At 31.0% G+C, this 11,302-nt stretch overlaps 2 protein-coding genes across 10 annotated transcripts in view; both read right to left on the reverse strand.

Annotated features, from left to right (window-relative positions):
* Positions 1 to 8,767, reverse strand: part of klhl43 (kelch-like family member 43) — a 29,503-nt gene extending 20,736 nt beyond the window's left edge. For all 9 annotated transcript variants that reach the window (XR_015517236.2, XR_015517238.2, XR_015517237.2 and 6 more), the window contains exon 1: positions 8,630 to 8,767. The gene's annotated coding sequence lies outside the window, so the exon portion shown is untranslated. The remainder of the gene's footprint in view (positions 1 to 8,629) is intronic.
* Positions 1 to 11,302, reverse strand: part of ppt1 (palmitoyl-protein thioesterase 1 (ceroid-lipofuscinosis, neuronal 1, infantile)) — an 847,627-nt gene that overhangs the window by 107,603 nt on the left and 728,722 nt on the right. The gene's annotated exons all lie outside the window — the stretch shown is intronic.

Raw genomic sequence — 11,302 nt, forward strand, 5'->3', positions numbered from 1 at the left:
AAAACATCCCCCTCAAAGACAAACAAACAAGCATGCCTGGACTGTGATGGACAGGTGTGCTTATGTTTCTTCTAAAAATATTCTGAAGCCACATAGAGAGAATGGCAGAGCCTTAAATTACCCTCACACTGTCATCAGACCCCTCCTGCCGCCTCTCTCTCACCCCCATCACACCATTAAGCCTGCAATCTGTGCCACGACACAAAGGTTTATCAGCGTTTTCCAGATCAGATGCAGTTGTTTTCACTCAAGCGGAAATGCACGGCTTTAACTCCACCCATTTACCATGACAACCTTGTTCACCAGGGAAATCAACTGTAGATGCACACTGTAGATGAACAGGTGTTCAAAATAGCAGGCGTCTTATTTAAGGGACAATAACGGCAGCATGATGAAGCTATTATTATCTGATTTAAAAGCATGTCAAAAGATACTTTATTTATAAGTGATTTTGATCCACTTTAAATGTTTACTGCTATATATTATATTATATTATATTATATTATATTATATTATATTATATTATATTATATTATATTAAATTATATTATATTATATTATATTATATTATATTATATTATATTATATATTATTATAATATATTATATTATATTATATTATATTACATTATATATTATTATATTATATATTATTATATTATATTATATTATATTATATTATATTTAATTATATTATATTATATTATATTATATATTATTATATTATTATATTATATTATATTATAATATATTATATTATATTATATTATATTACATTATATATTATTATATTATATATTATTATATTATATTATATTATATTATATTATATTAAATTATATTATATTAAATTATATTATATTATATTTCATTATATATTATTATATTATATATTATTATACTATTATATATTATTATATTATATTATATTATAATATTATATTACATTATATATTATTATATTATATTATTATATTATATTATATTATATTATATTATATTATATATTATTATATTATATTATATTATATATTATTATATTATATTATATTATATTATATTATATTATATTATATTATATTATATTATATTATATTATATTATATTATATTGCATTATATTGTACACTCTCAGAAAACTAGTGCAATGTTGTGCCAAAGAAGGTGCAAACCCTTGTCGCTGGGGCAGTACCTTTTTATGGAACAGAATTGTACCTTAAGATAGAAAACAAATTTGTACGGTTGCAGTTTGTTGCTTTAAGGACATGATGTGTACCATGGGAAACCAAAGTGTACCTTTTGGTTTTTAAAACCTGCAGATACAATATTGTACCTTCATGGGTACAAATCTGATCCATGAAGGTACAACTACAAGACACTTTGTACCTTAACAGTGTCAAATGTGTTCCTTCAAGAACTATTTAAAGGCATTTTACTACATCCAAAATGTGTCAATTTCCTTTTTTAGTAAATATAAAACATCAAATACATTTAATAAACAATGTTTTAGTTTACAAAAACGTTTATTTTTGTTTAAAAACACCTTTTCCATTTACAATAAAGCATAAAAATACTTTAACATAAATCAAAAGACCTATTTTTAGCTTAACATTTCACAACACTTTTCACAAGAATGTTACAGAAAGACATTCTCCCATGTACAATATCATTTTTTTTTCTCCACTTTTCACACAACACATTTGTAATCACTTAAAAGTTAATTTAATTGACTTAATTTTATAATAGCAATCAAATTATGCAAAAGTATTGTAACGAGATCTGCTCAATTTCTGATTAGTTTTACAATACTAAAATGTCTGCATGAACACTTTGCATATGCAGGACTTTTGCCAGCTCACGTGCACACACAGCAAAAGTGTGTGTGTGTGAGTGAGAGAGTGAATGAGTGTGTATGGGTGTTTCCCAGTACTGGGTTGCGGCTGTAAGGGCATCCGCTTCGTAAAACATATGCTGAAATAGTTGGCAGTTCATTCCACTGTGGCGCCCTCTGAATTGAGACTAAGCTGAAGGAAAATTAATGAATGAATTGCATTATGTTGATCTCTGCTTTGCCCACTTTTGATGCTGAAAATTCAACTAGTTTAATAAAGTGACTTTTGTTGACATTTTAGTGCTTTAAATAATATAATGGATAAGAAATAATAGAGAAAAATAAGTCTGTAAAATAATAGAAATGCAGTGCAGTTTATTACAAGGTTTTGTAGTGTAATATACAACACCACCATAGACAATATAGCACTTTAAACTATTACAAATGTTCATAAAAGTCAATTTTTCCAACTTTGTATGGTTAAAAGTTGTTGGAAGAAAGATTAAGTTCTCATAATGCAATTCAAAAGTATGAATAAATGGAGAAAAATAAAAACATGAATCACAAAATACGGAAACTGCTAATTTACAGATATTTTTTACAGTATATCATGTGTTGGCCCTGATTTTGTGACACTATCGATCAGTTTTCTGCAGATGTTTGAGTGATCTAAACAGGAGTGTTGCAACATAACGTCAGTCGTAAAACACTAGTATGACTCTTGTTGCCTCTTATATTACAGCAGCTGCTGCTCCTGCATGAGCCTGACATGCACACACACACACACACACACACACACACACACACACACAAACACTGAATATTTACAGCACAGAGAGGAATAAAATCTATTTGCAATATTTTGTTAAATTTTTGTGAGTTTTAATTTGACAATCTGACCCAGATAACTTATTGAAAGCTAACCAGAGATCCTGTCAGCGTTATGTAAAAGCGATATGTTGATATTCACATATCAGATGCTGTTAACATGAGGTCAAATTGACACTCAGTAGGAAAAGGGGAGAGTTAGTGTAGGGTGAATGCATTACAAGCAACACGATTAATGTAATCAGATTACTTTTATGTAACAAAGTAACACATTACATTTCCATTATAGGAAAATATCTGTTACTTTTTTATAAAAGTGATGTCATAGTTTTCACGATTTGTCATCTGTCATGTACCAAATCAGAAGTACAAGGTGTAAACACAAGATGTGTTTTGGCTTAAAGGGGCAGTTCACCCAAAACTGAAAATTCTGTCATCATTACCTCCACTGTAAAAATGCTGCGTTCCACACAATTCCTTCATGTTGTCCTAACACAGATCAATTAAGTTAACTAAACTGTTTTTACAAATTTAAGTGGATTAACCATAAAACTATTAAGCTCATTATCATTATCAGCTCGTTATAATTAAGCAGTTTGAGTTTTAGGTGGCTTTCTTTCTGCTTTTGAACACAAAAAGGATATTTTGAAGAAAGCTGAAAACCGGTAACCATTGACTTCCATAGTCTAAGTTTTTAATGGTTACCGGTTTTCAGCATTCTTCAGAATATCTTCTTTTGTGTTCAATGCTTATAAACACAAGAGTAAATTTTAATTTTTTGGGTGAACTGTCCGTTTAAATGAGGAAGTGCATTTATTTAATTACCACTAAAGCAGATTCAGTATCGCTTAAATAAATAAACTATATGAAATTCAGCCTTTACATTTGGCTTTACATTTGTCAGGGCTTTATATTTGTCATAATATCCATTTTTTTTATAACATTACAAACAAGCAAACTGAGCCCAAATTAAAAAAAAAAAATGTGCAAAAGTAACTCATCACTTTTCTTCAGTGATACTTTTGATTTCTTTTTTAATGATTAATGCAACATTTAATGCATTTCTTTTCAAAGAAACTTTCCCCAACATTGCAGAGAGTAAAAGGACAATTGAAACGCCAACTGACCCAGCCGAGGCTCGAACCGGCGTCCTTCTTGCTGTGAGGCGACAGCACTACCAACTACGCCACTGCGTCGCCTGTGTTGATAATATCTTTCTATTAAAGCAATTGTATGTTAAAAAATAATGCTTAAATGTAATATTTTTAATGGTTAAATGACTAATGTGTGCAGGGCTAATCACTTTCTCCATTAAACAGCAGTTTCTTTAGTCACCCATAGTTACCATTGATAAAGTCTTAAAATATGGATAATATTGTCACTTACTGCTACGTGTTTTTTTTTTTCAGGTCGGAGCTGTAACTCATGTATATGTTGCGATTTCAGTGCGATGCGTTGCATTAGGAAACTTTTTTTGTTTGACATCTTTGAGTAAAAACAGAGACTGAACTTGAGGCCGGGTGACCTGGTTTGATAAACTCACTGCACAGACATTGTGACCGTCCTTTTTGGAACTTTAGATGGCGAGCAGGACCACAGTATAAACATGGAGCATAGAATCACCAAGAGGCGACACTCTAGTGCGATTTGTAAAACAGCCACTAGATGGCGCGGCGGCCATCTTGGAACGAAAACTCTAATAGAACAACAGCATATTATAAGTCTGTTAAATAAACTATTAAAAGTACTGATGATTGTGATAATTAGTGTTGTATTGTCGTCTTTCAGGTTGTATCTCAGCTTTAGTGCGCTTTTTAAATAAATAAATGAAAAAACAAAGCAGCTGCTTGCCATCACAACAGCAATAAGATCCAATAGACGGCCGATCGCTTCCACTCCAAAATGGCTGTTGCTGGGCGCTGCTGTTGCAATGGAATGTTCTATTGAGTGTCGCCTCTTGATCATTCTAAGCTCTTTGATATAAACTCACACGTCTTCCTAGACTTCAGCCATTATTCCAACAGGAGCGCACGCTCAAACCGAAAGCGGGAGACGCGTCTCTATAGCAACCTCTCGCGACACAACCTCTCCAATGTGGCGCCTTACGATATTTACAAACAAGTCATATGGATCATATTTATTATCACTTGGCAGTAGCAGGAACGCCACCAAATGTAGCGAAGTAAGAGCAATGCATTTTCTCTAATAATTTACTTGAGTAAAAGTACACATATTTCAATCTACTCAAAAAGTACTCCTTACCCAATAATTTTACTCAACTAAATGTAATGAAGTAAATGTAACTCGTTACTACCCACCTCTGATAATAATACTGAACCATTGTGATGACAGACTTGAGCTGAGGGATCTTAGAATAAGCAAAACAAACATTTTAGATTTGTTTTACAACCCACCGAACACTAGACATTGTGCGGACGTGCAGATCACGTATATTTTGCGTCGGTCCGTCCGTGACCATATCTGCACGTCAGTTGGACGTGCAAATCTGGTCGACATATTGACGTCGGACTATGACCACTTTTGGACGTGAATTCAACGTTCAAATCTGACCTATTTTGGACGTATACACAAGGTCCAGCGCAGAATACATTTTGTTGAGGAAAAAAAAATCTAATTATATACATTTATATATATATATATATATATATATATATATATATATATATATATATATATATATATATATATATATATATATATATATATACATATACATATATACATACATACATTTCTGTTTGTTTTGAGTGTTTATTAAATATTCATTTTTGGCTGAACTGTCCATTTAATGCATGTTTCTGGTCTTATTGTGAATTGGATTGTTTGTTTGTTCGTTAAATAAATATGTTTCAATTTAATGTGCACTGTCTGTTTATTTGTCCTATGGGTGTTTAAGTCATTTAAAAGAATCACAAAAATACATAATACAAATAAATAAAAGTAAAGACAAAAAAGACATCAAAAATACTGTAAAAAGACGTCAAAAAGACGCCAAAAAGACGTCGAAAGGACGTCGAAAAAAGACTTTGAAAAGACGTCAATAAAAGACGTCATAAAAACTTTCATTCTGGCTCTTCAGAGGACGTACTTTCAACGTCTGACAGAGACGTAGGAAAGACGTCTTTTGGACGTAACTTTGCTTGGTGGGAATGTGCTTGAAATGCTGCTTCGTACATTAATGACGTCCCATCGCATCCATTTTATAGTCATAGCATGATCTCTTAAAACAAAATCACATCACTTCTTTTTAAAGCGCATGAAGCACGGTGAATGTGTTCTCATCATAGTTTATGCACATTTTTTCTTATCGGATACAAAAATTATCCTACTTAGTTGTCATTTATGCTCATCTTGGTGTTTAAATTAAGCCTTTTATTATTCCAAAATGCTCATTAAAAAAACTATTGACTTCCATAGAAACATTTATTCATTTTCTTTTCGGCTTAGTCCCTTTATTTATCAGGGGTTGCCACAGCGGAATGAACCGCCAACTTACCCAGCATATGTTTTACACAGTGGATGCACTTCCAGCTGCAACCCATCACTAGGAAATACACTCATTCACACACACACACACACACACACTCACACTATAGACAATTTAGCTCCAATTCCCCTATAGCGCATGTGATTGGACTTGTGGGGGAAACCGGAGCACCCAGAGGAAATCCATGCCAACACAGGGAGAACATGCAAACTCCACACAAAAATGCCAACTGGCCCAGCCAAGGATTGAACCAGTGACCTTCGTGCTACCTACTGCGCCATCATGACGCACATTAGTAGGAACAAATTTTTTTAAAAATACTATGGAAGTCATTGGTTGTTGTTTTTTTCCAACATTCTTCAGTATATCTTTCTGTGTGTTCAATAGATGAAAGGTATTGAACAATTAGACTGAGGAAATGATGACCAAATTGAGCTATCCCTTTAGCTGAGGACCCAGAAATCACTAGACCTTATAAAAAGGGAAAGATTAAAGCGAGAGGATGAGGGTAAGAGGAGACGGGAAAGACGCAGCTGTTACACACGTCAGTGCTGAAAGCTGAAGGCCTGACCGTCTGTCTTTCTTTAGTCTAAAACACTGCTGCCATGTCGTGGAAAGTTCGGCTGAAGCATTTGCATCCAAGCTCCTCATTTTGCTGGTTATTTAAAGAGGGTGAGAAGCAACCCTCGTGTCATTCTCTGTTTTTGACTCTTGACAGGGGGCTGTTTATATTTAGACCACCACACTACAGTGGGATGCCTTTGATAAGAGATACTAGGAGTCTGAGATTGCAAGATTTTTTGTTTTGTTTAGTTATCAATAAAACTCTTAAAATTTTGAAGCATTTCTTAGCTCATATTCAGCTCTTTTTGAATCTTTATTTGAGATAACTCATGCATTTAAATTAGATGCATCTTGTTTTGTTTATGTTTGTGACCCCGGACCACAAAACCAATAATAAATGTAAATTGTTTTGACATTTTATTTAATTTTTTTTTACAATTATTTTATTTTAATTTATTATGAGATATTGAGGGTTTTCAGATTCAAATATTTTTATCTTTATTCTAAATTTGAAAAGCTAATTCATGCATTTAAATTAGATGCATCTTGTTTTGTTTATATTTGTGACTCTGGACCACAAAACAAATAAAAAGGGTAAATTTGTTAACATGTTTCGCAATTATTTTATTTTCATTTATAACGAGATACTGACAGTCTGTGATTGTGAGATTGTTTTGTTTGGCTTTTAATAAAACTTAAATAAATTGAAGCATTTCTTAGCTCATATTCAGCTCTTTTTGATGTTTATTTGAGCTAATTCATGCATTTAAAGTCAATGCAACTTGTGTTTGGCATTTTTGTGACACTGGACCACAAAACCAATATTAAAGGTACATTGTTTTTACATTTTTTTTTTTTGCAATTATTTTATTTTCATTTATTAAGACATACTGATAGTGTGTGATTTGTGCAATTATTTTGTTTAGTTTTCTAGGCTAATATTCAGCTCTTTTTGACCTTTATTTAGGCTAATTCATGCATTTAAAGTTGAAGCGTCTTGTTTTGTTTATATTTGTGACCCTGGACAGTTAAATCAGTAACGAAGGTTAGTTTTTGAAATTGTGATTTATTTTATTTTAATTTATGTACGGTTTGATTGGATATGACAGTCTTTGGCTGCGGTAAGGCTATTTGATAATGTGGAATCTGAGGGTTCGAAAAATTCTAAATATTATCTAAATATTATTATTAATATCTTAAAATATTTATATTAAAACAATATTCAAATTTAAAGTTGTTCAAATTAGTTTCTTATCAATGCATATTACTATACAAAAATGAAGTTTTAATATATTTAAATTAGGAAATTTAAGTCGTCATGAAACATGATTTTTACTTACACTGTAATAAATTCCCAGAATTTCACAAACTGTTACTGTAATTTCACAAAATAAAAATCAAGTACATTACTGTGAAAGTATTGTAATTATTAGCCATGCATTTACTATAAATTTTAGGTCAAATATTTTACAGTGTAATATTCTAATGATTTTTGGCATAACAAAACAATAATTTGGCTTGTAAAATGCATTTTTGGCTAATCCCACAAATATATCAGCTCAATATAAGACTGGTTTTGGGCTCCAGCATCACATTTAATAAAACTCGCATAAATGAAGCATATCCAGGCATGTCAAGCTCATATACACAGCTCTTTTTTTATTCTGTTTGTAAAGCCAATTCATGCAGTTAAAGCATATGCATTTTTGTTTTTAGTTTAAATAAAACTCACAAAGATTGAATAATTTCCAAGCAAGTCAGGTTTATATTTAGCTCTTCTATGTGTCTTTATTTTCAGTTTGAGAAGCTCATTCATGCATTGAAAAATCAATTTGTAATGTAATGTAGATGCATGATTATGTCCCGTACATTCTTTAAAGGAAATATGGGAATGTTTTACCTTTCCAGCTCTCCTTATTTGTCCTTTCTTAATCTCTCATTTGCTTTCTCTTAAGTTCTTGAATCCGCTCTGTTTTCCTTCACTTTGTGTAACCTGTCTGTGTGTCTCCCTGTCTGTCTGTCTGTCAGTCAGAGCTCTGTTGGCAGCAGAAGTTAGTGAAAAAGATAAACCAACCACAGCCCTGCAACACAATCCCAGCAGTCCTCAACCCCACTTCACCATATACAGCCGTCTGCCCTCCCCAAAAAACACTGGCCATATCCGTCCTGTCCTCCTCACTCCAATCTGATTGGACAAAGAGGCTGAGTTATTGCACCCAGTTTAAGCATTGCTTTGCTTATTTAGATCTGTACGGGCTTTTCAGTAGTGGCTCTTATGTATACTATAATATTGTATGTAATAAACAATACTATTTTAGCTTTTCTGTTTCAGAATATCTGTGAGATTGGAATATCAGAGTAGATTCAGTGTGTGTTTTTGTAATTATTTGTGACTTATAAAAATGGTTTCAATGTGAACTGTACTAAATTGTTTTGTCTATCTATCTATCTATCTATCTATCTATCTATCTATCTATCTATCTATCTATCTATCTATCTATCTATCTATCAGGGTTTCTATAGGGTCTTAAAAGGTCTTAAATCTCAAAATCCAAATTTTAGGCCTTAAAAAGTTTTAAATTTACTGAAATATTGTGTTGTAGGTCTTCAATCTTTTTTAAACAGGTCTTAAGTTTCCTTTGTTCATAAATTGCTACCGAACCTGGCCAAAACCCATAAAATCATCAATAATCCATCTCAATAAAGCGTTTTTTAATTTTTTTTTATTTAAAAAGGTCATTTTTAACTCCATTTATCACAATGGTTTAATTGTTTTCCTTAAATAACATTTCTTTAAATGTTCTCTGTGTAGATTTAGTTTATTTTAGTTTTTAAAACTTTTAAAACATTTTATTTTTATTGTAAATAAAGTTTATGTTGTAAAAAAAGTGTATAGATAGAAGTAGAGCTGCTTGTTTTTACACAATATTAAAAATATTTTGAATCTAAAGTATTTCTTTTTTTAATTATTAATGTATTATTGTATTACTAAATGTATTAAATTATAAAAGAACATTTTTTGATAGGGCAAATAAAAATCTTTTCCATCCGGGCCATTTGAAAAATTCCTTAGGCTTTAGCGCTTAATGAGTCTAAAATATTAGTGGTCTTAAAAAGGTCTTAAAGTCTTAAATTTAACTCTGTAAAACCTGCAGAAACACTGATATCCATCCATCTATCCATATATCTATTCATATATCCATCCATCCATCCGCCTATCTATCTATCTATCTATCTATCTATCTATCTATCTATCTATCTATCTATCTATCTATCTATCTATCTATCTATCTATCTATCTATCTATCTATCTATCTATCTATCTATCTATCAGGGTTTCTATAGGGTCTTAAAAGGTCTTAAATCTCAAAATCCAAATTTTAGGCCTTAAAAAGTTTTAAATTTACTGAAATATTGTGTTGTAGGTCTTCAATCTTTTTTAAACAGGTCTTAAGTTTCCTTTGTTCATAAATTGCTACCGAACCTGGCCAAAACCCATAAAATCATCAATAATCCATCTCAATAAAGCGTTTTTTAATTTTTTTTTATTTAAAAAGGTCATTTTTAACTCCATTTATCACAATGGTTTAATTGTTTTCCTTAAATAACATTTCTTTAAATGTTCTCTGTGTAGATTTAGTTTATTTTAGTTTTTAAAACTTTTAAAACATTTTATTTTTATTGTAAATAAAGTTTATGTTGTAAAAAAAGTGTATAGATAGAAGTAGAGCTGCTTGTTTTTACACAATATTAAAAATATTTTGAATCTAAAGTATTTCTTTTTTTAATTATTAATGTATTATTGTATTACTAAATGTATTAAATTATAAAAGAACATTTTTTGATAGGGCAAATAAAAATCTTTTCCATCCGGGCCATTTGAAAAATTCCTTAGGCTTTAGCGCTTAATGAGTCTAAAATATTAGTGGTCTTAAAAAGGTCTTAAAGTCTTAAATTTAACTCTGTAAAACCTGCAGAAACACTGATATCCATCCATCTATCCATATATCTATTCATATATCCATCCATCCATCCGCCTATCTATCTATCTATCTATCTATCTATCTATCTATCTATCTATCTATCTATCTATCTATCTATCTATCTATCTATCTATCTATCTATCTATCTATCTATCTATCTATCTATCTATCTATTAATTAATTAGACCCGGTATTTTAAAGGACAGATGTATACAGTTTTAAAGTAACTAATAATTATTTTAGTGATCTTAAATATAGTTTTAAATGTCATCAAATGATTCTTGATTTAAACATGACTGAAACATGTTTCAGCATATAAGTTATTGTTACATTATGTATTATATTCAGCAGGTATTTCTCAAAACAACAACAACATAAGATTATAATTAGTATTACACAGCATTTCTGCCTTAATTCCTCTATTCTGTGAAAGACTTGATCATTCGGTAGCATTTTGCCTAGATGATTCACTCCTGTTTCTTTAGTAGGTGCTATTATGTCATTTAAAACAATAATAATTAAATCCCTTTAAGATGCTCTTCTTAATGCAGATTACAAACAAACTGACTGCTGCACATAAAGACTGAGAT

This window comes from Danio rerio, chromosome 19, assembly GCF_052040795.2.
Source record: "Danio rerio strain M-AB ecotype USA chromosome 19, GRCz13ab, whole genome shotgun sequence".
In the NCBI taxonomy this organism is placed as follows: Eukaryota; Metazoa; Chordata; class Actinopteri; order Cypriniformes; family Danionidae; genus Danio; species Danio rerio.